Here is a 27,886-nt window from a genome sequence, read left to right on the forward strand (position 1 = left end):
AAAATTAATATTTTATTTAAAAAATATAAATATTTTAATATAAAAAATCACGCATGTCAAATAGGCGTGAATAAAAAAACAACCTATTTTAATAAATAATTAAACTGACAACTTCTTTTAGTGTATAATTCTTTTAAAAATTTATTTCAATAAAAAACCTAAATATTGAAAATTCGCGATAATCGCGTCGCTATTATGATTTTCTTCCTTTCTTATAATTCCAAAAAGAATAAAAACAAACTCCGTCTCCACTAAGTATATGCATTAAATAGTTTTTTTTATTAAAGAGATCTGGGAGAGAGAAAACAGACAAAACCCACTCGGCTAAGCAAGTGGTACAAATGAAAAGTCACATCAACGCTAGCTGTTATGAAACAAATCAAAAGTAAATAAGAAAAAAAATGAATCAAAATGTTCTCACTTCCAAGCCAAACAAACGAAAGTTGATAGAGAGATTCAGATGCTGCAAATCCAAGATCATGAGACCAAGACTAGTTGGTGGTTTGAAGGCGGGTCTACAAACCTCTTATCTGCCTTCATTTGGGGCAGCGTCTTCAACCAGCCAAGTGGCTTCATCTCCTAGGAAAGCTTCTTTTTCCATCAAATGTGTCGCTTTATTTTCGGATTGACCCTCAAACAAAATCTGGCAAACTGCAAATCGGTCTAATAATCTTTTACCATCAACAATGTGGGCACTAATTAAAGAAAAATCCTGTCTGGTAGATTTCATCTTCTTAAGAACAGAGAGGGAGTCCCCTTCAAGCTCAATCGAGTAAAAACCAAAATCCAGAAACAATTTCAAAGCTTGCATGCAAGTGAGGGCTTCCGCCGCGAAAGGGGTAGGTACATGCTTCATCACTAAGGCACACGATCCCATTACTAACTCTTCCTGATTCCAAATCACCACACCCGTACCTGATATGTTCTGTTCACTCTTGAAGGCAGTTTCGAAGTGGTGACTGCAACCTTGGACCTTGATAACTCTCTAAGCTCTTAACAAATGCGCCTGAATAGAGGTACGTTAATCCTCACTTCTTGTTGTCTTTGCCTCGTTCATGAAGTTGTTTCAGCAAATCAGGCCGCCCAAATGCTGACTGCCATTACTTCATAGTCATCATTCCTGTGACTATGTATACCTAACTCGGTTACCAGATTCACCACGTTATATTATCAAAGCAACTCCGATTAAATTAACATAAATCTACAAAGTCAAATTCATAATTATCGTTCATAACAGTTAATCTATTTGTTATGATCATACACATGCATTCATAGCACATAAGAATTAATTATATCTAGTTACAGGGTTATAAATAAATTTTAGAGTTAGTATCCAAATCCAAGTGTCAAATTTTAATTTGTTATCTTAAGACGGGGAACCTCATGTATCGGGACAGACATCGTTTTTACTTTGGAATTTTTGCTTTTATGTCAACAAGTCTCGAGATAAACAAGTTCATGTCTTAAGATAAAAATCTTCAAGGTTCAAGATTGGGTCTCAAGATAATTTAAGATAAAAATCTTCAAGGTTCAAGATTGGGTCTCAAGATAATTTTTCCATGTTTTCTTATTTTAGCTTCAATGTTTGGGTGTCTTAACACAAGAGGTTTTTGTCTTGAGACTCAGAACAAGGCAAAACTTATTTAGATTCATTGTGCTCTTGTCTCAAGACAAAGGCCACTTTGTCTTGAAACTTGATTGAGGCTATCTCGAGACTAGTTTGAAAAGCTCGAGACACTAAGCAATTGATCTTATGAAATGATAAGTTTTGTTCTAATGGTCTCGAGGCATGCTCATATTGTTTTGAAACTTAATGACAAATTGACCTGAGATGCACAATTTCAAGCAGTCAAACCATACTAAATTATACCTAAACTTCACATAAATGAAAAATCATCAATTCAACATATAAAACACATTCAATCACCAACAAATCTTAGCATCCATTTCGTCTTTGTCTAGCCAAGCAAGTCATGCAACGAAATACTTATGAACAAATACTTATGAACATGTATAATAATCTTTAAATCAAAAGAAGAAACTCATCACTTAAAATATTATAGGTTAGAATATCAAAAATACCAAATATTAACTTAAGTAATAGTGACATGCCAAAATAGGCAAGTAGTTGGTTTCCGAGTTGGATGCTTTCTGACTTCGAATCTATTATGATTCTCGTTTGAGACCTGTGTATAGAAACAAATATAATTGTACACTGAGTAATATATACTCAATGTTGCTAATATAATTCAAATTCAAATATAAATGTCATTATATCAATTGAACGAACTAAGTGTCAAGATTAAACATATTATTCATTAGCGATTTCAATATTATTAACATTAATATGTATATACTTATAAATCATTATTCCTTTGGATGATTCATTATCATTTTTTTATTCGAGCATGTTCATATTCACATTTTTGCTTGCTTACAAGTCACATTTCATGACATATGTATGAGAAATTTATTAAATTTCATTAATCGAAGTTGTTAACTTTTTAGTTTAGAAAATCAGTCGACTTGTGATGGTTTTTTAGATGGGATCCAAACATTTAGGGGTTGAAATGTTTTCATAACATTCAAATATCTATTTCTTATCTTTAAAATGCACTTTGAATCACTTGATTTCAAATTTGGAAGTTCAAGTTATGACCGTTTTAATAAAGACTACGTGAATATAATTTTTGGACGGGATTATTATGAAAAATTATGAGTTTCGAGCTTTAATTTGAGTTTAAATTATATTCGGTTTGATTTTTAGATTTAATTTTTATTATATATGAGCATAATATTTTATTTATTAGGTTTTGTTATTTAATTATTTATTTATTCTGAATTTTAGAATATTTTTTTAGAGTATTTTAAGTTATTTAGAAGTTTTATATTTCTTAGTCAATAATAGTTTAAAACTACTTTTTATTTAGATTATATAGGGGGTTTCTTACCTTAATAATATATATATAAAACCAAAATGGTATGTTAAGATTAATTACCAAAATGGTTCATTTAAATTGGTGGAAGGTGGTGCATAGGTGGTGCATAGGTGGCACCACCTTATTTTTTGATACTTTACAGAAAAAAAATTATTTTATGTACTGGAGGGTGTCAGATAGGTAGCATCAGTGGAGGGTGTCCGGTAGGCGGCACCAGTGGAGAGTGTCATCTAACACTCCCTAAATTCATATCATCACCGGAATAGGGTTATGAGGTTTTACTATACTTATACACTAGCATTTATGCAAAATTGAGTCATAAATTTTTATTTTAAATTGAAACTTCTTAAATTACACTATAAAGTCTTTAATATGAGTCTGCGGGGTCCAATACATGCTTTAGAAGTAATTCAGAATTAAACCGGTAACTTTGGAAATTTTATCTTGAAGATAGGGATACGCGCCTGTGTGACTTGGGACATGGCCGTGTGGCCAGCCCGTGGGGTTCCCATGACCGTGGGGCCAGGCTGTGATAGATTTTACTTGCTCACACGATCGTGGGAATAGTCGGTGTGACATAAACAGAGAGTCACACGGCCTGAGCACACGCCCATGTGACTTGGCCGTGTGAAAACATGATTTTTGTCCATTTTTAAGCTATTTTCACATGTTAAACACATTTAATTCACGCTCAAGCATTTACTTGGCCGTGTGAAAACATGATTTTTGTCTATTTTTAAGCTATTTTCATATGTTAAACACATTTAATTCACGTCAAGCATTTACTAATAGTTCTTAAATTAAATATCATTCATTATGCCATTCAAACTTAGCAAATATTCATTCATTCACTTCAATACCTCTTAAGGATTATGTATCACAACTCATTTCGAAATTATACTACATTTTCATACTAGTTAAACTCATGTAAGTTCCAAAATATGTATATTTCATACCATGTTTCAACATCTTTCATACTCATTCTTATCATTTACAAAATAAAATCTTGCCAATTTACCAAAAAAAAGGTACTTCTCCACTTTGAGTTCGGGATTGGCTTGGATGCTAAGTCTTCATCTTTCTTTCGTACCTAAACCTGCGTACGAAAAATAAATCGTACACTGAGTATACACTCAATGGTATTTTTATAAACCAATACTTAACATACATTTAAACATAACTATAAATTTTAACAATAGGAACTTTAAAAATTACCATTCAATTATCCTTAAATTACAGTAACACTTATTAATAAAATCGTATTCAATAAGATCATACAGTAATAACAGTATCTTTCAGTGCTCAGTACAGTAGTTTATCTCTTACATTCATTTTACACCTCTTCCCTGTAGTTAAGCAATTCATATATATTTATATTTCATGTCTTTTGATAACTTAAACATTCGTAAATTAATCACAGTCACTTAATCGATATCAGACAGTCTTCAGTACTTTCATTTACCCTTATTAACATCACTCGGATTTAAACGGATACGTGGATTCAACCCACACACCGGGAATAATATACAGTGTTTCATCGACCGAAATTGGAAGACATCGTAAGGTAACAGTAACAGTCATAATCAGGTTCGAAGTACCTCTTCGGAACGAATCCGGAATAGTCGCAGTAGTCGACATATATAGTGTCTCATTAATACAGTTGGAATATCCCTAAACACTTTTAATCCTATGGCATGCCAATTGTATTTGATTAACCCGACACTGTTAATAGAGTATTCAAATCGTTTCATTTCAATACAGAAGTAGTAACAATTTTTTATCATATCATTTATTATACATTTTAACTATTAAAAATAACAATTACATTATATTAAATCATTAAGCTTAGTTTATAGAAATACAAACTGAAATTCTCGGGTTTATTCGATATTTTCGTTCACTTTCTCCTTTCCCTTTTTTGATAATGTTTTCGGTGTTACGTTGGTTACATAAAATTTAACATTTAAAATTATTAATATATGTTATTTAATAACACACTCTTTAATTTTCATGTAACTTTTACTATATTTCTAATTAGGTCCTACCACCATAACATTCTTTTTCTTCAAATAACTTTATAAATTTCCTTTTATACTTACTTTAAACAAGTTTCAACTCTTAATATTCAATATAAAACATCAATTCTACAATTTACACAATTTAATCCCTACTATTACAAAACTTATTTTTCTTTTACAATTCAATCCTTTTACCACTTTTAACTTGAATTCCTATCAATTAAACCCATATTTCTTCCATTTATTAAACTTAATCAACATCTATAAATTTAATAACTTTTTAAATTTTAACATTACTTAAATAGTATTTATTTTTAGGATTTCATAAACACCAAAATTACAAGAAAAGGGATTAAATTGACTTACCAATCAAGCTTGAAATCTTAAAATTCTAATTTTCCCTTTTCTTTTTCTTTCCCTTTTTCCTTCTTTCTTTCCCTGCTAATCGTGCCTTCTTTTTTTTATGTTTTATTTATTTTATTTTATTTATTTAATCAATATGTTATAATTATATAATATAATATATTTTACTTTACATTATTATTTACTTATATAATAAGTAAATACATATATATACATATATTTGTACCAATTAAAATATTATATATGTATTTATACTTACCACACACTTGTCATATAGGCTTATTTGCCAATTTAATCCATTTGACTTTTTTATAGTTTATAATTAAACTTTCACACTTTATTTAATTTAGTTCATATATTTAATTAACCCTAATTAAGCTAAATTTACTTAATTAAAATCTAATTAACCTCTCACTAAACTTCGTAAATATTAATAATAAATATTTATGAATTTAATTTTCAGAATTGAAGACCCAAAAACTCACTTTTCTAATGACCTTAAAATTTGGGTCGTTACATGTCAAATAGGCGGCACCAGTTGTATTTAGGGAATTTAATTCATAATAATAATGAAAAATATCTTAAAGTTTGGAAAACAACAAAGTATAAAGAAACTCAAAGAACTTTTAGGAAATTGGATTGAAATCTTCAGTCTTGATGTAAGATCTTACCTCTGAGGTGATTCTGATAGTTGTCCTTCAGTATTTTTTGCCTTTTAACTCTGCATGTTTCCTTTAACCCTCTTCTAGGGTTTTTAAATAGGTTTTGGAATGCTTAAATTAGCCCCAAATTGGTCTTTTTCGAGTAGAATTAGACTTGGGCTCGACAGAGATACGGCCGTGTGTCACGCCCGTATGAAGGTGTTTAGGCCGTGTGTAATTCTGACTTAGTTTTGTATCGACACAGTCATGACACACAGGCGTGTGATCTACCCGTATGTTACACACAAGCATATAGATCACCTGTGTGGAAGTGCCTAGGCCGTGTGCCATGCTGAATTAGGCTTATCTTGTCTTTTTTTGGCCCTTTTTTGCTCATTTCGCCTTTCAATGCTTGCTTAAGTATAAAACATGAATTTAAAAGATTAGAAACATCGAATTCAGTGAAATTAAGAAAAAAATTATCCATAAATATGCCAAGCATGGGGTAAAAATATGCATATATTACGATTTATCAAATATCGTATGTTGATAGTGAATCGATTATATGCGGGATTGATATTGATCTTAATGTTACACTCGAAATTGATATCATTGGTGATAATGGATACGATAGTAGTGATCCTTGTAATCAAGAGGTCAACAGTGATAGTGATCTCGAAGTAGACGATGTTTCTGATGATATTGATGACGAAGACGTGAATGACGATGGAAATATTAACGCGTCTTCAGTTGAGAACCAGATTTGAGTATTGTGAAACACTAATCTTGGGCCACACGTCGCTTATAGATCCTCACGCAGCGTACGTAGCCGAGTTCCTGAAGTACCTTAAAATACTTCTTGCTCACTTGTTGGCTGTAAATTTTGATCCTATGGAGTTATTTGTAGGCCAGAGATTCAAAAGTAAGAAAAAGTGCGTATTTGTTATTAAGCGGTATAACATGAATATATCAGTGGACTACAACGTCGCAGTGTCTAAACTATCATATATTGAGGAGTGTTGGAAGTCGGCGGAAGGCTGCAATTATTGGGTATAAGCTGTATTTATTCAAAATTCGCAAATGTAGAGATAAATTTGTTGGGCTTTATACATACATATCAACACGTATGATAGATGATCATTAAAAAATTAATTTCAAAACTATCTATGCGTGTATCATGCTAATGGTGAAGGATATGCCGACCATTAAAGTTTTGATACTTATTGTCGAAATGTAAACATGATTCCAGTATTAAGTGTCATACCAAAAGGCGTGGATGGCTAAACAGATGACAATAAAGTAATTGTACGGGAATTTTGATGCGTCATATAACAAGTTACATGGATGGATAGTCGCTACACGGAAGTATATACTGATGACTATTATTTAGTTACAGATACGACCTTATTATGGCCCGAATAACCAATAATCGAGAAAAAAATTTTCTCGAATGTTCTGGACATTTAATCCATATGTGCTTGTATTTTCCCACTACAAGTCGTTTGTGCAAATTGATAAGACCTGACTATATGTAAAATATACACAGATTTAATTTCTTACGGTTGCTTAAGACGACAACAAGAACGTACTCTTAATAGCATGTCATCGTAGATAAGGAGTATAGAATAGCGAGAATTCTTCCTTACCAACCTGGGGGTATATGTTATTAGCAACGATAATATTTGTATTATCTTCGATAAAAAAATGATTAATTGTCGCTATTAGGCATTCTGGTGTGCCATGGAGATCCGTTTACTGCATCCAACAAATCGTGGCTAACTTCAATTGAGATTATAAGAATGTAGACTGGAAGAGACAAGTTATGAGAATGGGTAAAGGATAATCTTTCTTTTCAATATAAGTTTTAATGTTTTAGTGTAATATTGTAACTTATCTTTTCTTAATACATAAAAAGCACATGAGCTAGAGTCATATTTTCTGTCAAAGAATAACTCGACTCAAGAGTCACATGGAGATTCAAACGAGTGTATCTTTTCGATTGTGGTTGGGTACCATGAAACTGTGGAAATAGGCTTAAAGTTTTGACGAAGGCTTTTATTATGGTCAAATGACAAAAAACTTAGTGGATGAGATCAACACTGTGTTGTTGAAATAATATATTTTTTGATTTTATCTATCTTCTCAGCTACATTCTATAGATTGACTATTTTGATGCTAAGAATAGGTCAGCAACAAGTTAAACAGATGGAGGCGGGACATGTGTTTATTGAAGATGTCCGGGATGTAATGGTTGCAAACCGTTGGATGGCAAGGTTGATGAATGTAGAAATATATTCATAACGTTTTGAAACGTTTTGAGTTATAGAAACCATCAGTTCTCAATACGGTATGCCACCGATGTCTTATGGAGTTGATCTTCGGAACAGACGGTGGGATTGCAGGAGGTTTCAAACACATCATTATTCACATGCACATTTTGTGGCAGCGTGTGCTAAAGTCTAAATGTTGAACAATTTATCGATAATGTGCATACTCGAGCGCACATTTCATGTCTGGGAAAATGAATTTCTCGTCTTATCTGACCTGTTTAAGTGGGAGGTATCTCTAATGATTTTAAATTTTGTCCTAAATAGAGGGTTGCGTAGGAATTCGAGAGGTCATTCGCAATCATTCAAAATCCGTAATGAAACGGATATGAAGGAGAAATCTGACGGTAAGTGTTATGGATTATGTAGATTAGCTGGTTATAATCAGAATAAATGGCCACAATAAAACTATCATTTTGGACAATCATCACGATTGGGTAGGAATTGAGCTTATGTAATTTATATAAAAAAAAATTATATTATAAAGTATGTTCCAATTAGGTTATGATTGTAATATATTTAATTTATATAACAAAATTTATATTACAAAGTTTAATCCAATTAGATTATGGTTGTAATTTATTTAATTTTTTTAACATAATTTATATTAAAAAGTTTGTTCCAATTAGATTATGGCTGTAATGTATTTAATTTATATAACATAATTTATATTACAAAACTAAGTTTATTATAAGTTTTAGTATTTTAATGTTGTAATGCTGCAATTAATCTAATTTATGACCACAAATTTTGTTCTAATTTTTAAAGTTCTAATTAATCTAATTAAATATATAAAAATAGGGTCTTTTTCATGATTTATATATTTTTAGAATAAAAAGTACAAACTTTATAATATCAAAATCGTAAGAAACCCTTCAAAGTAATTATTTGATGGTGTGGTCTTAGGGGTATATTTTTGCGGGGGTCGACGTTTACGTTGTGGGTGATTACGGTGATCAACATCCTCTTCAGTCGTAGGAGGGGGTGTGCGAAACATGAAAGAAAAATCATATGCCCCGAACACCATTGATGAACTTAAGCCGGGAGGATTGTCAAACTACGGTGGATACGACTCAGGAGTAGTAGAGTACTGTGGTGGATTCGGGCCGGGAGAAATGTTGTACTGCGATGGATACGAGCTGAGAGGAATACTGTACTAAGGTGGATATGACCCAAAGATATCAAATTCGGAATGATACCCGTGTCCTGTTGAGCTCGGGAAATATTCATTGACCAGTAAATTTGGATGTTAAGAACTATTAGTCGAATGTGTATGCGATCACTCGGACTCAGCCTCTGGCTGTGGTTAGGGATCTTGCTCTGGGTAGGGCTTGACCTTTATATCAGCCATTAGCTCGTATGGCCTAGGTCGCTGCATGAGCGGGAGACTATAGTCAACTGCTCCCAAGTAAATAACTTTCCCGTAGTAAAGTATCATTTTATGTATTTTAACAATGGTTCCAAATTGAAAGAAATATCTATTTGAGGTTTCCGCGACATCCAATTAACCCACACTGCTATATATTTCTAGTGCACAACCCTTCAATTATTTTCATGTTTTCTTCTCTTGGTGATCAAGTGAGTTTTCTCTACTTGCATTGACGGATCCGGGATATACTAGATGCAACCAAATTGTCGGAATACTCGTTATTTCACTCGACTTTTTGAAAATTGATAATTCGTGCGTTAATGCACCACATGTGAATGAATATGGGTAGACGAAGGTATAACAATTTCAATTTCTTGTCTTCGATACGACATTCAAATAAACTGCACTATTAATAATAAGTTAAAATTTAACACAGCTTGTGTAAAATAACAAAATAATTACATGTCACGAAAATTGAAATAGCTTACCCCTTTTCCGGCATATTCAATCATCAGACGATATATCGGGACAATGTATGACCTTGATACCCGGATAAAAACTCAATCTACGAAAACAAATTTCAAGTAAATACAGTATCGTTAGAATAGTATCATTATAAAGAAATTGTCAATTAATAACAAGTTAAATTTTATCACCTGTGCACTAGTGGAAATACGTATGGTTGGTGCATAACCTATGCCAAGAATGACATCCAATAAAGAGCCCATGACTGCAGCAATACAAGGCGTCCGCCTATGTCTATGGCATCAGGCTTTGTCATCTGACAAAGTTCACGATACAACATAGTCAGAACTGCAGAATCCCAACTATACAAGTGAACATTTTGTAAATCAGCTAATAGGGGTAAATACATTAAATGAACCCTGTTATTTTTCGCATCGGGCATCAATACACTTCTTATAATATGCATAATGTATGCTCGAGCTGCGCACATCAACTCATGCGCAGTGGCATTAACTGATTAAATGTTTTAAATTAGTTTTAAACAATGAAAATTTCAAACCTGTAAAATTAGACTCATCATTAACAGGCGAGACTCTTAGTAGGCTATAACAAAGGGCAACTGACCCAACAGTTGCACTTACGCCCATTACGGTATTCCCGTCGATTGGGAGTTCAAGTTGCAATGCAATATCCTCTAGAGTGACAGTACACTCCCTACACGGCAAATGAAAAGTGTAGGTTCCCGGGCGCCAACACAACCAATGAGGATATTAAATCGTACCTCAAATCAAATTTCTGGATTAATGCTGCTAACTTGAATCCAGCTAACTCCAAGTATGACATCAGTCGTGCATCTAAAGAATATCCTAAACAATTCACCCGACCCTTTAATGCGCGGTAGGGACTCTAACAGTGATAAATTACAGAAAATAGTTATAATTACATAATTTATTTTTATAAATTACGTAGATCTTTTTTTAAGGGAACCAATGATAACAAATAATAATATATTACTATATTATTAACTGTGTTTGATATGTGACCATTTTTAATCAATGGAGCCATTGCGATACCTGCAATTTCAAAATAAATTTCGGTTATTAATTTCAATGTTTGATATATTTTAAATATTTTTCAAAATACTTAAATTTTATATTTTGCTTTTAATTACTAAGTCAGCATGTAGTCGTGCCATTATTGCAAAGTGGTACCGCCTCTGACACCCCCTTCACCTGTATATTTTTGTAATTAAAAGTAAAATATAAAATTTAGGTATTTTGAAAAATATTTAAAGTCCATCAAACTTTGAAATTAATAAACAAAATTTGTTTTGAAATTGCAAGTATCGCAATGGCTCCATTGATTAAAAACGATGATCACATATCAAACACGGTGAATAATATGATAATATATTGCTATTTATTAATCATGTGTCCCTTGATAAAAAGATCTACGTAATTCATGAAAATATATTATGTTATTATAACTATTTTATGTAATTTATCACTGTTAGGGTCCATATCACGCATTAAAGGGTCAGGCAAATGGTTTAAGATATTCTTCGAATGCACGATTGATGCCATACTTGGGAGTTAGAAAGATTTGAATCAGCAGCATTAACTTAGACATTTGATTTGGGGTACGATTTAATATCTGCAATGGTCGAGCATTGGCACCTGGAGACCTACACTTTCTATTTGTTGTGTGGAGAGTGCACTGTCACTTTAGAGGATGTTGCATTGCCACTTGGGTTCTCAATCGACGGGAGTGCCGTAACGGGCATAAGTACAATATCTGAGCCGGTTGCCCTACTAGGAGTCTCGTCTGTCGATGATGAGTCTAATTTTACGGGTTTGAAATTTTCATGGCTGAAAGCTAATTTTAATCATTTATCAATTAATGCCACTGAGAATAAGTTGATATGCGCAACTCGAGCATACATTATGCATATTATAGAGGGTGTATTGTATTGATACCCGATGCGAACAATAGGGTTCATTTGATGGATTTACCCTTATTAGCTGATTTGCAGAATCTTTACTAATATAGTTGGGGTTCTGCAGTTCTGGTTATGTTATATCGTGAGCTTTGTCAGACAATAAAGCCTAATGCCGTAAGTATAGGCGTATGTTTTGTATTGCTGCAGTTATGGGCTATTTATTGGATGTCATTCTTGGCATGCGTTAAACACCAACCTTACGTATTTCCACTAGTGCACAAGTGATAAAATTTAACTTGTTTTTAATTGACAATTGTTTTTATAATGATATTATTCTAACTATACTATATTTATTTGTTTTTGCAGATAGAGTTTTTATCTGAGCATCGGAAGGTCATACATTGTCCCGATATATTGTCTGATGACTGAACATGCCGGGGAAGGGGTAAGTTATTTCAATATTCGTGGCATGTAATTACTTTGTATATCATACTCGAACCATGTTAAATTTTAACCATTTTATTAATTTTGCAATTTATTTGGATGACGTATCGAAGATAAAAAATTACGGCTGTTATACCTTCGTCTGCCCATATTCTTTCACATGTGGTGCATTATCAATTTTCAGACAATCGAGTGGTATAACGAGGATCGAGTACTCTAGCAATTTGGTTGCATCCAATATATCCCAAATCCGCCAATGCGAGTGGGGAAGATTCACTTGATGACCAAGAGAAGAAAACATGGAAATAATTAAGGGATTGTGCACCGAAAATATATTGCAGTGTAGGATAATCCAATGGCGCGGAGACATTAGATGGATATTTCTTCCGACTTACAACAGTCGTTAGAGTACATGCAATAGTACTCTACTACGGGATAGCCATATTTACTCCGTGGGTAGTTGACTGTAGTCTCCCGCACATGCAGTAACCTGGAGCATACGAGCTAGTGATCGATATAGAGGGCGAGCCAGAGCAAGATCTTGAGCCGCAGTTGGAGACAGTTTGAACGATTGTATACACTTTCGGCTGATAGTTTTTATCTTTCAGATTTGCTAGTTAATTACTATTTTTTAGGCTCGTCAAGACAAATACCATTCCGGGTTTGATATCTTTAGGTCGTATCTACCGCAGTATGGCACTCCTCCCGGCTCAAGTTCATCGATGACGTTCAGGGTAAATGATTTTTCATTCATGTTTTGCACACCCCATCCTGCAACTGAAGAGGATGTTGATCGCCGCAATCACCTAGAACGTAAACGTTGACCCCGCAGAAATATACCTCTAGGACCACACCATCAAACAATTAATTTAATGGGTTTCTTACAGTTTTGATATTAAAAAATTTGTACTTTTTATTCTAAAAAAATATAAATAAAGAAAAAGACAATATTTGTATATATTTAATTAAATTAATTGGAACTTTAAAAATTGGAACAAAATTTGTAGTCATAAATTAAATTAATTGTAACATTACAACATTAAAATACTAAAACCTGTAACAAACTTAGTTTTGTAATACAAATTATGTTATATAAATTAAATACATTATAACCATAATCTAATTAGAACAAATTTTGTAATATAAATTAGGTTATATAAATTAAATACATTACAACTATAATCCAATTGAAACAAACTTTGTAATATAAATTTTGTTATATAAATTAAATAATTACAAACATAATTTAATTGGAATGAATTTTGTAATATATATTTTTATATAAATTACATAAGCTTAATTCCTACCCGATCATGACAATTGTCCAACATGATAGTTCCGTTGCGGCCATTTGCTCCGATTATGACCAGCTAATCTGCATAATCCACAACGCTTATCGTCGAATTTCTCCCTAATGTCCATTTCATTACGGATTCTGGATGATTGCAGACGATCTCTCGGATTTTTACGCAATTCTTTGTCTAGGACAAACACGAAAGTTATTGGAGGCACTTCTCACGTAGACAGTTTAGGTAGGACGGAAAACTCATTTTCTCAGACGCAACATGCGCGCGAATGTGTACACATCATCGACAAATTATTCAATATTGAGCGAGACTTTAGCGCTCGTTACAACGAAATGTGCACATGGATAATAAAGTGTTTGAAACCTCTTACAATCGACCGTCTGTTCCGGAGATCAACTTTGTATGACTTATGTAGTATACCGGGTCGAGGATCGATGGTCTCTGTAACTCGAAATGTTTCAAGATGCCGTGAATATATTTCTATATTCATCGACCTCGCTATCCGACGGTTTGCAACCATTGTATCCCTGACATTTTTAACAAACACGTGTCCCACTTCTATCTGGTTGACTTGTTGCTAACCCATTTTTGGCATCAACGTAGCCAACTTGTACAATGTAGTTGAGAAGACAAATGAAATTTGAAGATGTCGTGTTTTCAACAACGCAGCGTTGATCCCCTCTACCAAGTTTGAGGTCATCTGACTATAACGAAAGTTTTCGTCAAAATTTTAAGCCCATTACCACAGCTCGATGATACTCAAACACTGTCAGAAAGATGTGTTCGTTTAACCCTCTATGTCACTTTCAAGTGGAGTCATTCTTTGGCTGAAAATATATGGCTTTAGCTTTTGCGCTGTATATGTATTAAGAAAAGATAAGCTACAGTATTGCACTAAAACATTAAAACTTATCTTAAAGATAAAGTTATCATTTACTCATTTTCACAACTTATTTCTTTCAGTCTGTATTCTTATAATCTTGATGGAAGTTAGTCGCGATGTGCTGGATGCAGTAAACGAATCTTCATGGCACACCGGAACTCCTAATGGTGGTAATTAATCATTTCCCTTTATCGGAGATGATGCAAATATTATCGTTGCTAATAATATATCTCCGCAGGTTGGTAATGAGGAATTTCCACAATTCCATGTTCTCATTATCTACGATGACAAATGCTATAGGGAGCACGTTCTTATTGCCATCTTAAGTAACTACAAGAATTAGGATTTGTGTATATTTTTCATATAGTTAGGTCTCATCCACTTGCACAAACGGCTTGAAGTGGAGAAATGCACGCACACATGGATTAAACGTTCAGAACATCCGATGAAAAATTGTTTTTCCCGATTGTAGTTGGTCATTTGGGCCATAATAAGGTCGTGTCTGTAACTCAATGAGAGTCCCCGGTACGTACTCTCACGTAGCGGCTATTCATCCCTGTAGCTCGTTATACGACGCATTGAAATTCCCGTACAATTGTTCTATTGTAATCTGCTTATCTGTCCATGCCTTTCGGTATGATACTCGATACTGAAATCGTGCCTGCATTTTAGTAATCAGTACGAAAACTTTAATGGTCGGCATGTCCTTCACCATTGGTATGATACATGTACAGATAGTTTTGGAATCAAGTTTTTCATGATCTTCTGTCATACGTGTTGATGTGTATGTGTGAGGCCCAACAAATTTTCGTACCTCTCATATCTGCGAATTTTGAATAAATACAGTTTGTACCCGCCAATTGCAGCCTTCCGCCGACTTCCAACACTCCCCAATATATGTCGATTTAGATACTGGAATTTTGCAGTCCACTGATATATTCATACTATATCGCTTAATAGCAAATACACATTCTTCCTTTCGAATATCTGACCTACAAATAACTCATCAGAATCGAAATTTAAGGCCAACTGATGAGTAGAAAGTATTTCAGGATACTCGAAAACTTGGCTACGTGGCCCGCGTCAGAGTCTATGAGCGACATGTATGGCCCAAGATAATTGTATCACAATACGTCGAATCTAGTTCTCGACTGAAGACGCATTAATGTTTCCATCAACATTCACGTCTTTGTCATCAATATCATCGGAGATATCGTCCACTTCGGGATCACTATTGACCTCTTGATCAGAAGGATCACTACTATCGTATCCATCATCACCAACCACATTAATATCGGGTGTAACATTAAGATTGATATCGATTCCGAGTATAATCGATTCACTATTAATGTACGATATTAGAGCCACCATGTATGGTTCTTGAGCCCCATGTTCTTCACCGTATGCAGTGAGATTTTCATTTTGCTCCATATCGGCTAACTTAGAAAATAAGTGAATCGGTGCATTTGTCATTCCGATTCCCACAGTAAAGAGCGATCATTGTCTCTACGTCTTCGTCGTCTTCAAGTGCTATTTTGGTGAATTTGATGGGATCTGTCGAAACTGAAAACTTGTAAAAAAGTTTTGAGATCCTTCTCCCACAACGTCTAACAATTTTTGCGTTAATCCTTCCATCCATATCATCCAACAAGACATTTCTATTGAATTTCATTGCTATTTGTTGCCGTGCTTTAAGTATACATCTAACAGTTGTTGTTAAGATGATTTCATCAAAATAAACGCATACGAAAATCTGATTATCTATCTTCAATACCCAATTTGTTAAAAAATTAACAAAAAAATCTCAAAACAATTTCAAATAGCATAAAAATATTTACGTAAAAAATTTAATGATTGATAATAGTGTATTTCTAACAATATCAAAATTTTTTGTCATTTCTAACAATATCAAATATATTAAAAAATTTTACAAGATAACATTCTCAATAATCTAAATACAAAACTTACTAACAAGTCACAATAAAGAAAATAACTTTAAAACAAAACATAAAAATAACACTAAACAAACTATATAATACTAACAGAATTTTTTTCTTATCATAAACTATTGTATTTGAAAATAACAATAAAAAAATACATTTTCTTTATTCTATTCTCCCTCTCTTGTTTTGCTAAAAAAATTTTCCAAACTGATACGAGTCAGGTAGAGAATTGAGGGGAGGGGGAAATATACTGGGTGCGCCGCCTATCTGACACCCTCCGCTACATAAAATAATATTTTTCTGTAAAGTGTCAGAAAATGAGGGTGGTGTCCCCTATGCACCACCCTCCACCAATTTAAATGTACCATTTTGATTTTTTTATATTATTAGGGTAAACTCGTTTTATTTTGATGCAATTATCTAGCCTATTTAAAGGTCTTTTTATTTTTCATTAACAACACAATAGTTTTTCATTAGTAAAATTTTTCAACCCTAAGAGTTAGTTACTTTTGTGCAAGATTATTTTCTTGTGATTTTTAAAAGCAGTTTTCTTCCTGATTTTCTTAAAGGAGTTGTGGGAATTTATTCTTCGTCTTTTAGTTTGCCAATGATTATTTTTTGAAGGGTTTATTAGAGTCATTAATTAAATTTCTAGGGGATTTATATCTTAAAAGTTTATTGGACACTTATCTATCATGTACATTGATTTATTCAATTTATCTTTCAATTTTAGTTTTTTTATTTTCAATTGTTTATTTATTTATTGTTTTGGATTTTTATTTATTGTGTTTTAATTTCTTATTTTGGTTTTTTTATTCTTTGTTTTTATGTCAGATCCCAATCTTTCTTTTTTTTTAGTTGAATAACTTGAATACGATCTTCTTTTGCCATTCCCTATCATTTCTCCGATGCACTCTCAAGGTATTTGCATTTATCTTTACCATATCAATTTCATAGATCATATTGCCATTATTATCATATTTCAATAATACATATGTTTGGCATATAATTTCATATTTTAATCTCTATTAACAGAATCAAACTCAAGGACAAATATTCAAATTAATCCACCATCATACTAGTATACGCATTGAAGTGTTGACCAGGCATAAATGCACTGATCTCACCAACTACACTAGAATTGTAACACCCCACACCTGTGCCCTACGCCGTGACGGAATATGATGCGTTACTAAACTTAAACACATTCATTCAAACATTTACGTGTCACCAAGACTTGATTTAATTCAAAACTTTTTCTAACTTTTCCAAAACTTCTTATCAGGGGCTTATAATGCCCAAAGCATCTTTAGGAAATCATTCGGGACCAATTCGGATCATTTAATCAATACTAGGAAAATGACCTTTGAAATAAAGCACACGCTCATGTGGATGGACAACACGCTCATGTAGAACTTGAACATGGTTGTGTTGATGGCCCGTGTGGCACACACGGCCTAAGCACCTAGGGACACACTCGTGTCCCATGCCCGTGTGAATTAAATTCTAAATTCGAACCTACAGGAGTTTTCACATGGCCTGGCACACGCCCAGGTCTATGACCCGTGTCCCTCACACGGTCATGACACGCCCGTGTCTTAGCTCGTGTCTAAAAACCTTGATATTCTGTTTTTGACGTCAGCATCTAATTTGGGGCACACGGCCAAGGCAGACGCCTGTGTACTAGACCGTGCCCTTTACACGGCTGAGACATACAGCCGTATCTCTACCCGTGTGTTTACTACCATGCATACTGACTTGTAAAATTTACGTGCAGGGGACATACGGCCCGACAACACACCCATAGGGTTGGCTGTGTGTCACACACGGTCTAGACACACGCCCGTGTGTCTACTCGTATGGACAATATAAGGCTATGTACCAAGCCTTATGCCACCCTGAAACAAATTTTAATACTAATCAACATATCAAAGTCTAATTTAATATGAGTTCTCAACCAACAACCATATCTAAGGCCTATGTACATTTCAAAAATTTAACCATGTCAACAATTTTACATTCATAAAAAACTATCTTGCATTCATATAATGACTTACAATATTAGCCATTTTCATGGCCTTAAACAAAATGAATCAAATGCTAAAACAAGCCAACACCATTGTGCAAAAGAGTTAGTTTCTTTTGTGCAAGACTATTTTCTTATGATTTTTAGAAGCAGTTTTCTTCTTGATTTTCTTAAAAGAGTTGTGGAAATTCATTCTTCGTCTTTTAGTTTGCCAATGATTATTTTTTGAAGGGTTTATTAGAGTCATTAATTAAATTTCTAGGGGATTTATATCTTAAAGGTTTATTGGACACTTATCTATCATGTACATTGATTTATTCAATTTATCTTTCAATTTTAGTTTTTTTATTTTCAATTGTTTATTCATTTATTGTTTTGGATTTTTATTTATTGTTTTTTAATTTCTCATTTTGGTTTTTTTATTCTTTGTTTTTATGTCAGATCCCAATCTTTCTTTATTTTTTTTAGTTGAATAACTTGAATACGATATTCTTTTGCCATTCCCTATCATTTCTCCGATGCACTCTCAAGGTATTTGCATTTATCTTTACCATATCAATTTCATAGATCATATTACCATTATTATCATATTTCAATAATACATGTTTGGCATATAATTTCAGATTTTAGTCTCTATTAACAGAATCAAACTCAAGGACAAATATTCAAATTAATCCACCATCATACTAGTATACGTATTGAAGTGTTGACCAGGTATAAATGCACTGATCTCACCAACTACATTAGAATTGTAACACCCCACACCTGTGCCCTACGTCGGGATGGAATACGATGGGTTACTAAACTTAAATACATTCATTCAAACATTTACGAGTCACCAAGACTTGATTTAATTCAAAATTTTTTCAAACTTTTCCAAAACTTCTTATCAGGGGCCTATAAGGCCCAAAGCATCTTTAAGAAATCATTCGGGACCAATTCGGGTCATTTAATCAGCACTAGGAAAATGACCTTGGAAATAGGGTACATGCTCATGTGGATGGGCAACACGCCCATGTAGAACTTGAACATGGTTGTACTGATGGCCTGTGTGGCACACACGACCTAAGCACCTAGGGACACACTCGGGTCTCATGCCCGTGTGAATTTAATTCTAAATTCAAACCTACAGGAGTTTTCACATAGCCTGGCACACGCTCGGGTCTATGACCCGTGTCCCTCACACGACCATGATACACCCGTGTCTTAGCCCGTGTCTAAAACCTTGATATTTTGTTTCTGACGTCAACATCAAATTTTGGGCACACGGCCAAGGCACAGTCCGTGTGTTAGACCGTGCCTTTCACACGGCTGAGACACACAGCCGTATCTCTACCCGTGTGTTTACTACCATGCATACTGACTTGTAAAATTTACGTGCAGGGGATACACGACTCGACAACACGCCCATAGGGTTGGCCGTGTGTCACACACGATCTAGACACACGCCCGTATGTCTACCCGTGTGGACAATATAAGGCTATATACCAAGCCTTAAGCCACCCTGAAACAAATTTTAATACTAATCAACATATCAAGGTCTAATTTAATATGAGTTCTCAACCAACAACCATATCTAAGGCTTATATACATTTCAAAAATTTAACCATGTCAACAATATCACATTTGCAAAAGACTATCTTGCATTCATATAATGACTTACAATATTAGCCATTTTCATGGCCTTATACAAAATGAGTCAAATGCTAAAACAAGCCAACACTGTTGGCCTCAAAACAATGTGACACAAAAATAAAATTAAAGATTCCTATACATGTCATAATCAAAATGAGAAAACTAGTTATACGAAGTGTTTCAAGGATAGTGTTACTGGTTTCTCTGACGTAGGCGACGAACCTCGAACTACTTTGGAAGCACTAAAAGGAAATGGAAAAGAAAAAAGGTAAGCGTGGGAGCGTGGTAAGTATATATATGCAAATAAGTGTAATTAGAAACACATTCGTCAAAGAATGGCTTATCATACTTAAATGATATATCATTTTAACTTCACTATCTTGCTTTTCCTTCTTTTACGCATACTTACAACATCTCATCACATACTAAGGTCTTCGTTCGAGAATTTAGTATACATATTTGTAGTTACCCGAAAAATAACTCAAGTTCATTCTTTCTATTGACATACCTTATTGGAAGTATCGCCAATCCATTCATCGAGTTACCCTTTTAAACACTCGGAAATACCAATGAATAAACGGATAGTTTACTCTTAAGTACTATACAAGTAGCTAAGGCTACCTTGTACTTTGTAATACTTGCATAATTGAGCTACTCACGGGCCTTTTCACCAAGTTAGTACTCGGACCCCATAGCTCTATCATGTAATGCCCGCTCATTGAGCTACTCACGGGTCTACACACAAAGTCAGTACCTGGACCCACAATACATATTTCACTTGTCTCATGAACTCAGAATTGACTCATGAGTTCAGACTACTCAATTTCTCATGACTTGCCTTTTGTATCCCATACTATTTTCGAGGTTCGACGGGATCTCGTATCTAACCTGATGCTGTCGCACTTGTTCATAATGTAAGTTACTCTTATATCGCATTATTTATACTTTCATGGTATTTAATAGATTATGATACAAGGTAAAAATAAAGCATTTAAAAGTAAGCTACAATGACACATTATTTACATATGTACTTACCTCGGCACAAAAGGATGGGTACGAACCTAATCTTCGTAAATTTTGTTATTCCCTCGATCAAGGCCCGAATCACATTTCTCTTGATCTAAAATGTCGAAAATTAGCTTACTTAATACACAAATCATTTAATTTAACTTAAGACTCATACTTTGGTAAAATGACTATTTTGCCCTTAAACTTGCATAAATTATGATTTTACCCCTAGGCTTGAAAATTAATTTTTATCGAATTTCCTTTTTAGCCAAGCCTAACCGACCATTTATTTCTCTAATGACTACTCCAAATTTTCAATATTTCACAACATTACTATCTATTTTACAAACTTTACAAAATAGTCTTATTGGGGTTTTCATGAGAAATCCTGTCACAAAAGTTGTTCACTTAACAACCAAGACTCATTTTCTTCCATAAAAACTCAGCAAACATACAAATCCTTTCATGGTAAGTCCCTAAACTATCAATCATTTCATAAAATAGTCCCCTCAATAGCTAGATTAAGTTTTAGGGGTCCCAAAAGTACAAAAATTATCAAGAATAACCCTCAAGTTGACTTACTTGCAAGAGGCTAGCTTGGCTGAAATTTCAAGGCTTCAAAATTCTTATTTTTGCTGAGAATTTTGGTGAAGAAGAATAGGTGAAATGATTGATATCATCTTTTGTTTATTTTATTTCTTTTTAGTTAAACAAGTTACCAAATTTTTACCTAACATTGACTAGCCTAATTCTTTGTCCCTATGGCCGGCTATGCTGCATTTTAAGGGTCTATGATAAACATCAAATTATACATATTTTTACCCCAAATACTTAGCATATTGATGGATGTTTATTACTAGATTTATGGATTGTGGTGCTCTTAATCTGATTATTTCATGTTTTGTACTCAAGAGAGTACCAAGAGTTAAAAGGAGACAAAAACGAGCCAAAAAAGGACAAAACGGACCAAATCGAGAAGATGACACGGGCTAAGCCTTGCCACACGGGCTACTCACACGCCTGTGTCTTTCGAAGGTGTCGACCAAAGCTTTCACGATTCACACGGCCTGACCATTGACCTGCACGGTCATGTGTAATTTAACGAATCAAACACGGCTTGATAAACATGTCACACAACCGTGGCACACGAGCGTATCCCTTTTTCAAGGAGTTGTATTTTTCACGGAAAAGGATACTTAGGGAGGAAGAAAGTCAATCCAAAGCCTATATAAACACCCTAAGTATGACTTAGAAAGGGCCCCTCTCCTCCAGAACTTTTCTGGAGTACAGAACCACACGCCGAGAATTACTTGAAGGAAGTCGACGATCCATCCCAAAAGCCGGAGCTATTCCAAGACTGAAGATCTCTCTCAGAATTCCTTCAGAGGTTTTAGAGTTTTCTTTATGTTTTGTTATTTTCATAATTTTGAGATGTATTCTTATTTTATTATGGACTAAACCCCTTAGATACCTAAGGGGGTTGAAACCTATGATGGATCTTGTTATTATTATCTGAACTATATGATAAATACTTGATTTGTTCTTAATTATATGTTCTTAATGCTTGAGTTAATATTCCGGGTATTAATTCATGATTTGATGTGCTTATGCAGAGGAGAAAAAGTCCTTGTCTAAGAGTAGAGTTGGCATAATTAAGCGGAGTTGATCGAACGCCTAGAAACAGGGTTACGAGATTTTGCTGGATTAGGGTGAAACTTAATATGAGAGTCTATAGATCGATTTACTGCTTCCCTAGGGGTTTTAATTAATAAAGAGATTTCGATTAATTCAACTGAGGGTTAGACATTATTAGGCTCGAAAGAGATAATAATATAGGTTAGGGAGTCTCACGGATCAAGTCAAGTGAATAAATCGTCTGGTTCAGAGTCAGATAACAAGTGAAATCTGGGTGGGTTCCTCCTTGGGTATCGTCTTTATCTATTACTTTCCTTCAAGTTTTTTTCTAAATTTTCTCTTTACTTTAGTTTAATTAGTTAATTATTTTAGTTAATTAGTTTAATAAACAACCCCTCCGTATTTCTAGGTTAAATAATAAAAAGATAGTTATTACTAGTACTTTTGGTTCTCTCGGGTACGATATCCCGGTCTTGCCATTACTGTGCTATTGTTCGATAGGTGCGCTTGCCTTTTCGTCATGATAATAGTTAGTCTAGGTTTGATCTTCATTATAAATATTTATTACTTGTTTCGAATCACGCGATCAAGTTTTTGGCGCCGCTGCCGGGGAACTAAGATATTAGGAACGCTCAATCTTTATTACTTTAGCCATTTATTTTTCTTGCAATTTAATTTAATTTTATTATTATTTAATAATTTACTTTTTCTTTCTCTTCGCAGGTTTTTATAGTTTATGACTAGAAGAAACCCGTCAGGACCATTACTTTTTGACAAAGAAATCGATCGTACAGTTCGTAGAAACCAAAGAGAAATAAGTCGCAGCTTAAGATACATAGGGAACGAGTAATAAAATGATACTCAACCTCCAACCGACGAGATGGCTGAAAACCAAGGCAATCAGATACCTCCTGCAATTGCGGCTAATCAAAATCCTGCTCCACGTACTATGAATGATTATGCTAAACCTTCTTTAACAGGAACGGAATCTAGCATAGTTAGACCTTCTGTAGCTGCAAATACTTTTGAATTAAAACTTAACACCATTCAGATGATACAGCAGTTTGTTCAGTTTGATGGTTTGCAAGATGAAGATCCCAATGCTCACTTAGCAAATTTTTTGAAATTTTATGATACATTTAAAATCAATGGCGTTTTTGATGATGCCATTCATCTTCGGTTATTTCTTTTTTTATTGAGGAATAAAGCTAAACAGTGGTTGAACTCGTTACCATGAGGGTCAATTACTACTTGGGAACAAATGACCGAGAAATTTTTACTAAAATATTTTTTGCCGGCTAAAACGGTTAAATTACGTAATGATATCTCTTCTTTTGTGCAGATGGATTTAGAAACACTTTACGATGCATGGGAGAGATACAAGGACTTACTGAGAAGGTGTCCTCACCATGGGTTACCACTTTGGCTGTAAGTACAAACATTCCACAATGGTTTGAATCCTTCGACTCGGCAAATGGTTGACGCAACTATTGGCGGAACCATCAACAATAAAACATCGGAAGATGCCTATGAGTTTATAGATGAGATGTCACTGAATAACTATCAGTGGCAAGTTATGAGAACAAAGCCAACGAAAACAGCCGGCGTTTATAACGTCGATTCAGTCACCATACTCTTTAATCAGGTAGAACTTCTCAATAAAAAGATTGATGGTTTACTTGGTTCTATGCAGGTACATCCAGTAATGAGGTGTGACTCAAGTGGAAGAGGTGTGCATACAGAATATCAGTCCTTCAATCCCACAACCGAAGAGGAACAAGTCAACTATATGGGTAACAATAACTTTAGATCTCAAAAATAACCTATACAGTAATATTTATAATGCAGGTTGGAGGAACCACTCAAATTTCTCCTGGGGTGGTCAAGGAAATCAAAAGCCACAAAATCCTCAGGGTTTTCAACTGTCACCTTTTCAACAAGAGAAGAAACCGAACCTTGAGGAGATGCTCTGAAAATTCATATCAATGTCAGAAATCCGTTTCCAAAATACCGAGACAGCACTTAGGAATCAACAAGCATCGATCCAATGGCTTGAAACTCAGATAGGCCAGCTATCCAAACTAATCTCCGAACGACCACAATGTAGCTTGCCAAGTAACACTGAACCTAACCCAAGGGAACAGCTCAACGCAATTAATATCCAAAATAACGAAGGAGTCGTTGAGCCTGAACCAGAACCAAGGCAAGAAACAGTGGTAAGCAAAAGGAGAAATGAGGTAGATCAAAATACAAACAAACCAGTGACTGTCGAATATAAACATCGTGTGCCATACCCTAACGCGGCAAGGAAAGACTGCTTAGACGAACAATTCGGTAAATTTCTTAAACTTTTGAAAAAATTACATATTAAATTATCGTTTATTGAAGCTTTGTCACAGATGCCAAATGTAATGAAATCTTTAAAAGATCTTTTAGTAAATAAGCGGATGTTGGACGAAGCGTCGCATGTGAAGCTAAACGCAGTCTGCTCAGCTATTCTACAGAATAAACTACCCCATAAATTGAAAGATACAATTCCTTGCTTAATTGGTAGTTTAGATATAAGTCATGTATTAGCTGATTTAGGGGATAGTATTAACGTCACACCTTACAAAATGTTTAAGCAACTAGGTCTTGGGAAGCCTAAACAAACTAGGATGAGGATTCAATTGGCAGATAAAACTATAAGATTCCCTAGGGGTATTATTGAAGATGTACTCGTGAAAGTAGATAAGTTCATATTCCCCGTTGATTTCGTTGTTCTAGACATAGAGGAGGATAATAACACCCCTTTGATTTTAGGAAGGCCCTTTCTAGCAACTATTAAAAGAATTATTAAAACAACTATTAAAACAACTATTAAATTTTTTTAGATTATTTTCCTAAATTGAGGTATTATCTTGAAATCTTAAGTATACAGGAATGACATCAAAAAACCAAATTTTTGGTGAGATTTTTGAGCCTTTTGAGCATATAGCTTTCTTTCTTGCTCACTTCTTTTGTGGTTTGAGTGTGTCAACATTGAACTGTTATTCTAGAACTTGCTTCGATTATACATGTCGAGATCACACGTATGATTTGATATAATGAGATGATACAGGCACTTAAGATTTAACTCACTTACTCCATAAAAAAGCCTTTCCACATAATTAAACCCTTAATGAACCTCCTTTGAGCCTACTAACCTTTTTTATTGATTAACTCTCATCATTAACCCATTAACCCATTATTGTTGAAATACTCTTACTTAATTTACCCTTTCTTTTTTTATCGAGATTAAATTTAATATTGTTACCTCATTATGTTCACCATTTTTTGTTACTGAATCATGAAGTATGATTCCTATATTGTATATACTTGATTTGTTCTTAAAAAAAACTCAGTATTATTATTGTAATCCTCAGCAAGTTAAAGTTGTCATGAAAAAAAAAGAGAGCTCATGTAATATAGTTCTAGATATTTATTTGTGATTCAGCAATTAAGTTTTTGATAGTGGGGTAATATATTGAAATTATCTCGATTCTAACATTTTTCTCTTCAGTTGTATCTATACCCGTAACCTAAACCCCGTTACAACCATGCAAGGACCTTTTGATTTGTGTATCATATCATTTACAAGTGGTGGAGATTTGATTTTCATACAAGCCTATAGTAATAACTTCTCATGTTTGACAATCGAGTGCTTAATCTTGAACCTTAAACACTTTGAGTGATTTGAGTGAATCTTTAGTGAGGATGTCATCTCTTGTATATTTAGGACTAAAGTTAATTACTTAGAGGAAGGAGATTACCTATGATTTTATTATCAAAATATTCGATTTAAATTGTTTGAGGCTTTTAATGCCCCTATAGTTGAATTCTCACTGTATGATTTTCTGTGGAATAATTTGTAACATTATCAGTAATGATTATGTGATTGAAAGGAATAAATTCTAGCAGTGAATGATTGTTTTACTTGAGGACAAGCAAATGCTTAAGTGCGGGGGTATTTGATAAACTCCAAATTATATATATTTTTACCCTAAATACTTGGCATATTTATGGATGTTTATTACTAGATTTGTGGATTGTTATGCTCTTAATCCGGTTATTTCATTTCTGTACTCAGGAGAGCACCAAGAGTCAAAAGGGGCCAAAAATGGACAAAACAGACCAAATTGAGAAGATGACACGGCCTAAGGCTTGCCACACGGGCTGTTCACACGCCCGTGTCTTTCGAGGGTGTCGACCAAGGCTTTCACGATTCACACGGCCTGGCCATTGACCCGCACGGCCGTGTGCAATTTAACGGATCGAACACGGCCTGGCAAACACGTCACACGGTCGTAGCACACGGGCGTGTCCCTTTTTCAAGGAGTTGTTTTTTACACGGAAAATGATACTTAGGGAGGAAGAAAGCCAATTCAAAGCCTATATAAACACCTAAGTATGACTTAGAAAGACCCCTCTCCTCTAGAACTTTTCTGGAGTACAGAACCACACGCCGGGAATTACTTGAAGGAAGTCAGACAATCCATCCCAAAAGTCGGAGCTACTCCAAAACTGAAGATCTCTCTCAGAATTCCTTCAGGGGTTTTAGAGTTTTCTTTATGTTTTTTTATTTTCATACTTTTGAGATGTACTCTTATTTTATTATGAACTAAACCCCTTAGATACCTAAGGGGGTTGAAACCTATGATGGATCTTGTTATTATTATCTTAACTGTATGATAAATAATTGATTTGTTCTTAATTATGTGTTCTTAATGCTTGAGTTAATATTCCGGGTATTAATTCATGATTTGATGTGATGCAGAGGAGCAAAAGTCCTTGTCTAAGAGTAGATTTGGCATAATTAAGCGGAGTTGATCGAACGCTTAGAAATAGGGTTACGAGATTTTTCCAAATTAGGGTGAAACCTAATATGGGAGTCTATAGATCGATTTACTGCTTTCCTAGGGGTTT

General features: G+C 34.1%; 1 long non-coding RNA gene and 1 other non-coding gene across 2 annotated transcripts; one reads left to right on the plus strand and one right to left on the minus strand.

Annotated features, from left to right (window-relative positions):
* The first annotated feature begins 306 nt into the window (after positions 1-306).
* Positions 307-27,674, plus strand: LOC107941252 (uncharacterized). Its single transcript, XR_001695567.2, has 4 exons — positions 307-839; positions 942-1,016; positions 23,666-25,276; positions 27,051-27,674. It is a non-coding gene; the product is annotated as an uncharacterized lncRNA (long non-coding RNA).
* On the minus strand, positions 24,252-24,358 carry LOC121204225 (small nucleolar RNA R71). Its single transcript, XR_005899154.1, has one exon. It is a non-coding gene; the product is annotated as a small nucleolar RNA R71 (small nucleolar RNA).
* Positions 27,675-27,886: the final 212 nt, after the last annotated feature.

Source organism: Gossypium hirsutum, chromosome A07 (assembly GCF_007990345.1).
Source record: "Gossypium hirsutum isolate 1008001.06 chromosome A07, Gossypium_hirsutum_v2.1, whole genome shotgun sequence".
Classification (NCBI taxonomy): domain Eukaryota; kingdom Viridiplantae; phylum Streptophyta; class Magnoliopsida; order Malvales; family Malvaceae; genus Gossypium; species Gossypium hirsutum.